The sequence below is a fragment of the Notamacropus eugenii genome, chromosome 1 (genome assembly GCF_028372415.1).
Source record: "Notamacropus eugenii isolate mMacEug1 chromosome 1, mMacEug1.pri_v2, whole genome shotgun sequence".
Classification (NCBI taxonomy): domain Eukaryota; kingdom Metazoa; phylum Chordata; class Mammalia; order Diprotodontia; family Macropodidae; genus Notamacropus; species Notamacropus eugenii.
In genome coordinates this window covers 542,500,506-542,513,270 of record NC_092872.1, presented here as the reverse complement: position 1 = coordinate 542,513,270, position 12,765 = coordinate 542,500,506, and positions in this window count along the sequence as shown.

The window sequence follows — 12,765 nt, the reverse complement described above, 5'->3', positions numbered from 1 at the left end:
GCAACATGAGATGATTAGAGAAGTATGGGATCAGGTCAGTGTAGCAGGCAATAAACAGAGGGTCTCAATGTCAAGTTAAGAAGTTTAGATGTGACATCTCTCACATGTAACCCCCTTTTTTTTTTACTCCCACAACCACCACCTTTGTCCTCATTACATCTCACCCACATTATTTCCCTGCCTCAAATATCAACCCCACTCCAGTTCTGCACACTGCTACCAAAGTTATTTTCCTTAAGTGCAAACCTGACCATGTCACTCTCATATTAAACAAACTCTAGTACACAGCTTTTTTTTGCCCCTAGGATGAAATAAATACTTCTGCTTAGCTTTTTAAGTTCCTTACAACCTGGCTCCAGACTATCTTTCCAGTCTCATTACACGTGACTCCACTTACACAGTAATTCAGTCAATGTGGCCTTCTCATTGCTCCTCACCAATGACACTACTTCCTGCCTTGGTCCTCTTCCAGAAGGAAGGAAGGACCACGACCACCACCAACAATAAACAACAACCTCCTGCCTCCTGTCTCTGTGCCTTTGCATTAGCAATCCTCCATACCTGGGATGCATTTCTTCTTCACCTCTATCTCATAAAATCCCATCCAACTACCACCTTAGTTACGAAACCTTTTCTAATCCCTGTCCCCCCAGCTGTTAATGTCTTCCCCACCCCAAACTACCTTGTATTTGGCAACTTTGTATTTATTCTGTTTATATTTATCGCACAACATGCCTTTACATATACTTATTGACTCTTGCCATTAGAATGTACTCCTTGAGAGAGATTTTTTTATTTTTTATATCTGTATCTCTGATGTCCAGAACAGTTCCTGACACATTTGCTGTTGTAGTGGTTCAGTCATGTCTGATTATTCATGACCCCATGGACCATAGCATGCCAATACTGTCCATGGAGTTTTCTTGGCAGAAATATTGGTTTGCCATTTCCTTCTCCAGGGAATTGAGGAAAACAGTCTAGTCACACAGCCTAGTAAGTGTGTGACTTACTAGGATTTGAACTCACGTCTTCCTGACAGTATTCTATCTACTAAGTCACCTAGCTGCCTCAAACTTATTAAAATGTCTGTTGATTGAATGAATCCAAAAGGCAGCAAGAGCTCAGAGGACAGAGAGGAACAAAGAGGTGCAGAAAAGAAAATGCACCTGGTTTCTGGAGCAGGAAGTCCTGGGTTCATGTCTAAGCATGTCACAACCAAAGGGTTTTTATTTCAATTGGCTCTGGCCCAGACAGTTTGAGGACATGAAGGCTGAGTAGCTAATCTTTCTGAGGAAGGTTTGTAAAAAAACCATTGCTACCTGTCAGCTACTTAGCTAGGTGTAACTGGGTAATGGAGAGGACCTGGTAAGAGACACTGGCTTAGGAAGAGTGTAAGTGACAGCAGGTCACAGGGAATCACAAAATCTATGGGTTGGTAGGGATCTGAGAGGCTTCTTAGGTTTCTCACCTCATTTTTACAAACGGGGAAAATAAAGCCCAGAGAGCTTGAATGACAAGCCCAACCCAGGTCCTTTGCCTCCAAATTCAGAGATTTCTACTGCATCATATTTCATCTATACCTTATTTCCTAACCCAGGGATGGAGAACCTATGGCTTCAAGGCTGCATGTGGCCCTGTAGGTCCTCAAGTGTGATCCTTCGATTGAATCCAGATTTCACGGAACAACTACAAGGATTTGTTCTCTAAAACTTGGACTCAGTCAAAAGACCACATCAAAGAATAAGAAGGCCACATGTGGCCTAGAGGCCACAGGTTCCCCACACCTGTTTTAACCTAACCTGTACTTGAACAAGAATTCCTTTTACCCCCTTCCCAAATGATCTGGAATCCACTTGAAGCCTTCTAGTAATGGGAAACTGATTGTCTTCTGAGAAATGTCATTCCACTTTGGAACAGCTCTAATTATTAGGAAGCTTTTCCTAACATGGAGACAATATCTTTCTTTGTAACTTTTACTTAGTTCTTCACTCTGGGGTCATGTAAAATAGATCTATGACATTCTAGTATCTAGATTTCTAGGTAATAAGCATCAGAGGTGGGATCTGAATCCATGTCCTCAGATATTTGCTAGCTGTGTGACCCTGGACATATCACTGTGCCTCAGTTTTATCATCTGTAAAATAAGGAGGATATACTTGATGGTCTCCAAGGTCCCTTTCAAGACTTAGATCTGTAATCAATCTATAATCTCTCACTCCAAAGTCATTGTTCTTTTCATTGTGTCATGATGCCTTACTAATTTTTCTTCTAGTGGCAGCCCTCTAAATTCTTGAAATCTATCATCATGTCATAGCAGGATGACTTCCTGCAGTCTTCCCTCCTGATGGAAGTTGATCATATAATAATGAAAATTGTTACCATTTTATATATCACTTTAAGATTTATAAAAGGCTTTCGTAACAGCCCTGTGACATTGATGGTATGATAATATCCCCATTATATAGATGGAGAAACTGAGGCCCAGTGAGCTGAAGTGTCTTATCCCAGGTAATCAGTAGCCAGGTCCAAGGTAGTCATTACTAGGGTTTGAACACAGATCTCTTTGTTCTAAGTGCAGTTTCCACTATGCCAGCTATGTTCTCAATGTGGGGTTTTCAGAGAACTCTCCTCTGGCCAGGAATTCCCTCACTGCCCGGTTTTCCAGGGGCCTGAAAGAGCTTTCCTGCAGCTTCACTTAGCTTTAGAAAAAGACAAACCTGGGAAAGAATCCAGCTCTCTGGGGAATGGATGTAGTTAGACTGGAATAGCCTAACAATCCATGGAAAATGTCATGCTTTACCCTTGTCTATGAGATGGAGACCAGGATGTTCTAGAGCAGATCTTAATCTTTTTTTGTATTATGGACCCCTTTAATGCATAAAATAAAATCCATCTGAGCACAAAGGACATCAATTATATTGAAATACAGTTATAAAAACATATGAAGAAAAAAAAAACAAGTTCACAGATGCAGGTTAAGAACCCCTGCTCTAGAAGGAAGGAGATCTGTGGCTTCAATAGCACAGGGGCAAGGCACTTTTCATAGCATGGCTTCACATGGTGTAAGGCGAGGGCCGTTGGCCCTATGTGTGGTGTATGCCCTCTGCTGGAACTTCCCATTATAAAGGCTCCTGGGAAAAAAGAACCTTTGTCCTCCTATATTAACAGCAACTAGTTGCAAAGCTGTCTCTAGGGTGATTTCCCAGGGCTTGGGTTTGGGGTCAGGGTGGGGCGGGGCCAACTGTGATCTCTGCTGAGCCTTGGCAGTGACTCAGAGAGGCAGCAGCTCCACTAGCTGGAAGGGGGAAAATAAAGCCCTGAACCTGGTATACATACATACATGCATGATGCCACTCACCCATGCCTACTGCCGCCCTCCCAAGATTTTTTTAGTATTCATAAAACCCTAATGTCACCTTTTTATATATGCACAAGGTTAGCCTAAGCAACCTCTTTTAAAAATGAGAACTTTAGAATAGATAGTCTCTTAGCCCCTAATAGCTCTAAATCATATAAAGGAAGGATGTGATCAGTGTCTCAGAATTTTGGCTCAGCTCTTGCTGGAAGAGACTTGGTGAGTGTTAATTCAAAAACAATATTGGTGTTTTCCCACCAGGTTGCAGAATGTGGTCAGTCTCACCCCAGGTTAGGAAAATGCTATATTCACTGGGTTTTCAGTTGTAAGTAAGTGAAACTAAACTGGGATGTACAGATTCAAGAATGAAAAGGACTTTGTGGGTTTTCTAGTTTTTCATATGGATCAATCATGAGAGTTAACAATAATCTAGAGGAATGACACACTGTCAACTATGAGTTTTCATAACCTATATACCTTATACATAATATTGTACATTACAAATGCTGGACACTGTCCACTGCACACTTTGAAAGCTTTAATTAGAAATAGTGAATGGTATAGGTTGAACCTTTTTAAAAAATCAGTAAATGTACTTATGTGTTTTGTTTTTAGGCAAAAGACACTACTTAACAAAAACCCAAACAAACCACTATACGAAGTATAATCCCTTAAACTTCCAGCCAAGATGGCTGCCTGAACTCCCACAGACAGTGAGACTACCCAGCTCTCGTATTCCTATTCCATTAAAACCCTGAATTTCACTCCAGACCAAATAATGATCAAAAAGTTGAATGGAAAACTATAGTATGTGACTTTATCCATACAAGCAGAAGAGGTCAGCCAAAAGCTTGAAGACTATAGGAAAAAGAGCCCACCAAAGTAGCCTCTCAGCTTAACTAGAGACTACCAGGGATAGGCTCTGTGTCTGGAGGCAACAAGAGCAGAGAGCTTCTTTGAGAAAGCCCTAGAGTGTTTGGAAAACAGCAGGGTAGAGGTCATGGAAGTGCCCACCCAGGAGTGGCCTTGGTCAGTGCTTATAGAGGGACAATTACAGGCCTAAGGGCTCTGAGGTCTCTACTACCTGGTTCTAAGATGCTAGAGGGGGCCATGAATGTTCATCTACCTGAATCCCAAAAAATCCACAGGGACCAAACTCCTGGCAGCAAAAAATAGCAGGAATTCAGGTGATCCAGGGAAAGATCAAGCAGGACTCAACATGCCATCAAGAAAGCAACAAGGAGCAGAGCCTGGTCCTGGTGCAAAGTCTGAGTTTAGGAACGAAAGCTAGATAAATAAGTAAATACAGAAAATTATAAAATTATTGTTTTGAAACATAAACATATTAAAAATATAAAAATTATAGCAAGGCTAAAGATCCCTGCAAAGAAGAAGAAATTCTGTAATAACTCCAAGAAGTGAATTTTTTTAAAAAGAGATTTTCCTAAAGGACTACATGAAGACCTACAAGAAGTTAAACAAAAGCTAAAAAATGAAACAAGAACTCCTAAGACAATATTTGGAAAACTATCAATAACTTAGAAGAAAAAAATGATAGAAAAAAAACCTGCCCAACTAATGACTCCCTGAAAACTAAACTAGATTAAGCAGGAATTGATAACTTTAAGAGGCAGTAAAAAAAATTAGAACAAAATTAAAAGACAGGAAAAAAAGAAGAAAATGTGATATGAATGATATAAAAAACAATTGACCTAGAAAATAAGTCAAAGAGGGATAATTTAAGATTTATTGGACTCCCTGAAATCATGGTTTAAAAAAAAAAAACCTGGACTCTCTATTTCAATAAATGAGAAAAAAAAAACTGGAGATCTATTAGAACTAGAGGACAGAACAAACATGGTCAGTCATCTCCTGAAAGGAACCCCTAAAAGGAAAAGTTCCAGGAATGTCATAGACAAAATCCAGAACTCACCATTTATTAAGTTCCTACTATGTGCTGGATACTGGGTAGGGAAGAGAAGGGAAAGCTCAGAATTTAAGGGGCTACCATCTCAGACGGCTGAGGAACAACTAAACAAAATGTGGTATATGAATTTAATGACCCATTGAATTTGACTTATTGACCTGTAAGAAAAGACAAAAGTGACTCTTTCAACTAATCCTGGTAGTAAATAGCAACAGTAAATACTAAATAGTAACTGTTTCTCTTTTATCCAGGAACCCTGAGGGTCTTCCCATACAAGTTTGATTTTTTTTTTCTTAAAGGGGCCATCCCTTGAGCAACTTAAGCCTATGCATTTGAATAGATGTATCTCACTCAGAGTGAGAGTCTGATAAGACCTTAGCCTAAAATGGCTAAGGTCCCACACTGCATTTTGGGCCATCTCCAGTCAACCTGATGAATAGCAGACCACTGGACCCAGATGGTTCTGGAGAAGAAAGTGAGGCTGGTGACCTTTCAGAGCCCTTCACTCAAATCAAAGTCAACTGCAAGTCATGTCATCATCTTGATATCATGATCCTCTTCAAGAACAAAGGACAAACACAACCTGGCAGCATAAAGTTAGCAGAACCAGGAGAAGAATTTATACGACAGCAACACTGTAAAGAAAAGCAACTTTGAAAGACTTATTTTAACTCTGATCAATGCAAAGACCAACAATGTCTCTAGAAGTTTTATGATGAAGATGTTACTTCCTTACAAAAAGGTGGTGCATACGAAGTAAAGAAAGACATACATTTTTTAACTTGGCCACAGTATGGATTCATTTTGCTTCATTATGTTTATTTGCTGCAAGGGCTTTTTCTTCCTTTCTTTCTCTTTGTTAATGGTGGACAGGGGGCAGTGAGGAATGCAGAGAGGGGATTAATTTATTATTAATAGCAATACCAAAAAAGGGGGCCATTGAATCATTTTTGTGATACGTCTAAGAAGAGAACAGAATGGAAGTTCAGAGAGAACAAACAGGAGTTTTAAAAATTAATGTGCAGCACATATATGCTTTTTCGAAATAGATTTTCAATTAAAAATCATTTATTTTTTTCCCTGCTCATCATAAAAAAGAACAAAGATATTGCAATAAATATGCATAGTCAAATAAAACAAAATCCTACATTGACTGTGTAAAAAGTATGTCTCGAGATTCTTCATCTTGAGGCTATCAGCTAATTGTTCCCCACCTGAGTTTCCAGTTCTTTGCCATTCTAAAAAGAGATGCTATAAATATTTTTGTGCATGTGTATGTTCTTTTCTTTCTTTTATCTCTTTAGTTACAGGCCCTGTTGTAGTATCATTGTGTCAAAATACATGCATAGCTTAGTAACTTTTGGGTGCATAGTTCTAAATTGCTTTCCAGAATGGCTAGATCAATTTATTAATGTGCCTGTTTTTCCTAGTCCCCCTCCAAAATTTATAAACTTTTTGGGTAATTTCTGAGGGATAGAACCTCCAAGTTGCTTTAATTTTCATTTCTGTAATTATTAGTGATTTGGAACATTTTTTAAAAAATAACTTTTGATAACATGGATTTCTTCCTTTGAAAACTTCCTGTTAATATTCTTTTTTATCATTTACTAATTGGGGAATGGATCTTGTTCTTTTAAATTTAGAACAGTTCTTTATATATTTTGGAAATAAGATCTTTATCAAGGAAACAGTGCAAAGATTTTTGTCTTTCAGTTAAGTGTTTCCCTTCTAATCTTAGCTGTAGTATCTTTTTCAAAAACTTAATCTTATTTTTTAATTGACAAAAATCCACCTTCTCTCCCTCCACTCTTAATTGAAAAAGAAAAAAAAAACCTTGCAACACATATACCTACTCAAGCAAAACAAATTCCCACATTAGTCATGTCCAAAAATATGTTTTGCACCATGAGTCTATAACCTCTCTGTCAGGTGTTGAGTAGCAGGTTTCATTATGAATCCTCTGGAATCATGGTAGGTTATTTTGCTAATTAGAATTTCTCACCCCTTCTTTATAAAGAAGAAGAAGGTGGTGAGAAAAGAGGATGCTCAGCCTCAGTGCTCTAGGTTTGATGTAATCTGTTTCTGCTCCCCCTGGCCCTCTTTTTTTCCCTTTACCCAGAGCCCAAAGACAGACTCTTATTTTTATCTCGATTTTTAAAACTCTTCTTTGCAATTTTCCCTCCATGTTTAGAGTTTATTTTGTTTAGGATTAATCCCTTCTTTAATCTACCCTCCCTCTTATTCTTTTTATTCTTTTTTCCCATTTCCCTCTTTATTTCTCTGTTGAGTGAAATGTATTTTTCCTTTTAACTTTGTATGTGTATTCTTTCCTCCTTTGAACAATTGATATGAAAATGAGGTCCAAGTGTTGCTTCCTCCCCCTCCATTCTTCCTTCTGTGTATGGTCTTCGATTTGAGTGCTCAAATTATATGATACAATTTCCTTTATCACTACTCTCCCTTCCCTCTTACTATGTAATTCTACATCCTATGTACTAATTACTATGTAATTTCCCCTCCCTTCCCTTCTTTTCTCTCATGATTATCAAAAAAAAATATTCCCAGGTCCTATCTCTTATTAAACTTTCTCTATAATTTCTGAATATAAGAAGGTTCTAAGAGCATATGTATCTTCTTCCCATATTAGAATATAAACAGTTAAACTTTTATTTCCTTATGATTGTTCACTTATATTTACTTTTTATGTTTCTTTTGCTTTGTATGTGAAAGTTTCTTTGAAGTTTTCATCAGGAATGCTTGAAAGTTTTATATTTAAGGATAAGTAATTTTTTCATCTGTAGTATTATCCCCAGTTTTGCTAGGCAACTTATTCTTGGTTATAAACCTATATCTTTTGCCTTCTTGAATATTTTATTCCAAGTTCTCCACATCTTTATGGTGGTAGTTGTTAAATCTTGCCTAATCCTAACTGTGACTTCTCTGTACTTGCATTATTTCTTTCTGATTGGTTGCAGAATTTTTTCTTCAGCCTGGAAGCTGTGGAGTTTAGATTTCCTTGGGAGTTTTCATTTTGGAGTTTCTCTTAGGAGATTACTAATGGATTCTTCCTATTTTTACTTTGCCCTCTAGTTCTAAGAGATCTGTGCAGTTTTCTTTTATGATTTCTTGAAATATGTGTCGAGCCTCCCTTTTGTGGTCATGGCTTTCAGGTGGTCCAAGAATTATTAAATTGTAACTCTTTTATCTGTTTTCTAGGTCATTTGTTTTTTCTTAGATACCTTTTGCTTTCTTCAATTTTTTTCAGTCTTTTGACTTTATTTCAATATTTCTTGTCTCATTAGCTTTTATTTGGTCCACTTTCAAGAAATCTACAGCTTGGGTAGTAAGCTGTTAATTCTCTTTCCAATTATTTCTTCCATGGCTTTCATTACTTTTCAAATTTTTTCCCTTAATGCTATTATTTCATTTATAAAATCATTTTAAGCTCTTTTTTATACTCTTGCTTCATCTTTTTCAGGAATTCTAGCTAAACTTTATGCTATGGTTGTGTTTTTCTTTGAGGCTTTTTAAATAGCTATTTTGGAATCATTCTCTTCTTCTTGTGTTTCTGTCTTGAGCATCCCTTCCTCCACAATAACTCTTTATGGTAGAATTGTTTTTTTTATTTGCTTATTCTTCCAGCCTTAATTCCTGACTTTAAATTTTATGTTAGGCATAAAGTGGGGATTAGAAACATAGAGCTGCTGCTTGCCTTTTTTATTTACTCCTCACTTAGTACATATGCAGATCCCCTCCTCCATTCTCACTGAATCTGTGATTCAGCACTTGGCAGTTAGTAACAGAGCTACTAGGCGGTCCCTGTTTTTACTCCCTGCACAAAGGCAGACTCCATTGAATCAGATATAAGATCTTTCTTGCCATGGTGCCCTTTGGCAGACAGACCCTTATTCAGTCTCTGTGTTAGAATACTGACTAGATTCCATCTGCAGTGTCTGTCTCCCTTTGTTGACCTGGGCTGACTCATTGTTATTTTTTTCCTTTGGTTTTCTGATCAGAACCTGGTCTGGTGAATATTCTAGATCTTTGTGAAGTAATTGTAGATAAGAGCTCAGATGTACTTCCTGTTACTCCACCATCTTGACTATTATATATACACGATTTAAAATGGAGATTCACAGTTTTACACAGGATCCTCTTTCTGTGTTCTGTTATGAATATGGAAATATTCTTTGTGGTGAGGGGTGGTTAAGACCAAAATAAAAAAAACTTCAAAGTACATTTCTGAAAAAAAAATAAGACAGTGATTGTTAAAGAAAAGCAGAGAAGCATTCTTTAACTTTGACAGTTTGGTATCATCATTGTCTCTTGTATTTGATCAGTATTTTGTTACTTTTCAATGTTACCTTTATGTTGTATATATTGTTCTTTGGGCTCTTGTCTTCTTCACTCTGCATCACTTCAAACAAATCTTTCCATGTTTTGCTGAATTCTTCATATTCATCATTTCTTAGGGTGAAATATTAATGCATTACATTTGTATTTCATAATTTGTTTAGTCATTTCTCACTGGATGCATATTTTGTTTCCAGATTTTTGTTATCAGAAACAATGTTTATGTATTTGGATCTTTTCTTGATGTCATTAGCCTCCTTAGTATATAAACCCAATATAAATTCACATCTGAGTCAAGAATCAAACCCTTTAGTAACTTTTCTTGTACAACTCTTTATATAGTCCTACTTTGACAATTCATCATAGCCTGAAGATGAGGCTATGTTCTCAAAGGTTATAATAGCTTCTGGTAGCATCCCAGCAACAAATTTAGTCCAAGGACCAGCATAGCAAAGTAGAGTAAAGTTAATCACCAAGGGGCAGGCCATTTGGTGATTAATTTCTTGGCCAGAGAAACCCAGGAAACATAGGAAAATACAAAATATCCTTTATTCCTATGAGCCTCTCTTCTATTTTTGCAAGTTTGGTGACTAGAATGGCAGAAAAGGACAGAAGATAATAAAAATCAGGGATTTTATGCCATTTATGAATTTTAACTCTATCACCTTAACTGCACAGTCCTTATCCAATGACCCACAAATGGACAGACTATTAGAACAAGAGTTTTTAATATTTTTGTGTCATAGACTCCTTTGGCAGCCTAGAGAAATCTAGGGATGCTATCTTTTAATCATGTTTTAAAATAATTGGAGAAAATGCTAAAATTCAATTATAGATTATTGAAAATAAAGATATAACTTTTCTCATCCAAGGTCCCCCAAAATCTAAGTTAAGAATCTCAGAGAACCATATATTAGAGTAATTTTATCAGTGAAATCAGTAGAAAGAAGGACACTTTAACTAAATGAAAGAACAGTATACAGATTCTCCTTGGAGAGGCAAATAAGGGCGATGGAGTCAATTTTATCATATGGCCAAAAGCAAGAACATCTTTCATGAAACATTTATATTGCAATATTTGAATAAGTATTTGCTAAAAGACCACCATGACATAATTGCTGCTTATTGCCCCAAAATCTATATAAGAGAATAGAGAGATACCACAAAACATTCAACAAGCTTTTTGAAATGAAATCACTGAATATATTGGTACCCTGTGACTTCATTGAAAAGGTGGGAATTGTTAAGGACAGTGAGAAATTTGTTGGAAAATATGCATCAGGAATAAATAATGAAGCTCAAAATTTGTAGACTACACAGATATTTCACACATATATTATTATGAATACTTTTTTGAGAAAAGACTCAAAAGGAGCCAGATATGGTGAACACCAAGTAACATCATGAAAAATGAAATTGATTATGTTTTAACAGGCATGAAATGACTCATTGCTGATATGGTAGTCATTTCTGAATCATCTGTCTGTATACAATCAGACCACTAACTTGTTAGAGCAAAGGTCAAAATCAATATAGCACTAGAAGACTAACAAGAGGAATAAGAAGATATGGTATACAATTCAAACATTTCCATCCTTACCTATTTAAATGAATTATTGATGATGAAAAATGAGACATGGATGAAAAGAAGGACATAGACACAGATTACAATAATTTCACATAGAAAGTTAATTGATGTAAATAAATTGCCATAATAAGAACAATAAAAGAAATTAAAAGGGCCTTGATCAGCAAATACTTGGCTTACTTAAAAAGGCCAGTAAACAGAGTGCTGGACCTAAAGGTAAGACCTGAGTTCAAATTCAGCCTCAGACACTTACTAGCTGTGCAACCCTGGGAGAGTCACTTAATCTCTGCTTGCCTCAGTTTCATCCTCTGTAAAATGGGGATAATAGTAGCACCTACCCCTCATGGTTGTTACAAGAATAAAATGAAATTATTTTGCAGGGCTGTTTGTCTACCTTAAAACACTATTTAAAACAGTATTTATATACTAGCCATTATTAATGTGGAACTTCAGTTTTCCAGATATCAGCTAGAGCATTTTATCTCTCTTTCTTGACGCATGAAAAGCAGCTAATGATTTCTTGTCTTGGCTTGTAATTTAATCCATCAAAAAGATAAGAGGATCCAAAGAGGAAAAATTCTTTTCTGGATCTGATTCTCTGGAACAGAAAAACTGGTTGCTAGAGAGGAAATGATCAGGATTTTGGTAAGAAGTGACTTCTCTCTGTACCTTCTCTACGTACACACATACTCTTTAGAGTCAGGAATAATCTTACATGCACCACAGATTATTTTTGGAGATCCAGTTTCAAAGGATTCAGAGGAATGATAGGTATGATCCCATGAACTAAAGCTATACACGAGAAGTCAGCCCAGGAAGAATACAAAGCTCCTAAAAATGAAATTCGGAAGATACAATGAGAAACAATTAAGATGAGAAGGAAAGAGGAGAATTGTCTAAAGAGACACAAGGATTTGCAGAGTGAGTGTACCAACCAACTTAGAGTCAAATAGCACATATGTCAGAGGTAGACACAAGGGCAGGTAATGGAGGATGGATAGGAAATGGTGTCGTTGTCCTGTAAGGACAGTGTTCAAGATGGTGTCACCTCCCCCACTCCTCCTATTTCTTTTGCTATAGTGGGGAACAGTGGAGGATTAAAGGGGCAGGACTGATATTCTGAGTGTACAGGAAGATAATAACTGATGTTGGAGAAAAGATAAAACCACTCAACTTTTATTTTATTGCTTGTTTTTCTTTTAAGGAGAATAATCTTTGGACTAGGAAATATAAGACAAAAATGACTAAAAGGGAATTGAAAGTGAAAAATGGTAGACAGGAAAGACAATAAGAGTGTTCCACTGCCCTCGATGAGTTCAGTTCACCAGGCCCAGACAAATGACATTCTAGAGTACTGAAAGAACTACCAGATGTGATTGCTAGGTCACCTTCAGTGATCTTTGAAAAACATTGGAAAAGAGAAGTGCTACTGGCTACTGGCCTGGAGAAAGGAAAATGTCCTATTGATTTTTTAAAAGAAGAGTAGTATGCAGTCCATAAACCACACTTGGACTTTTATTCCTAGAAAAATTTTAATGTTCT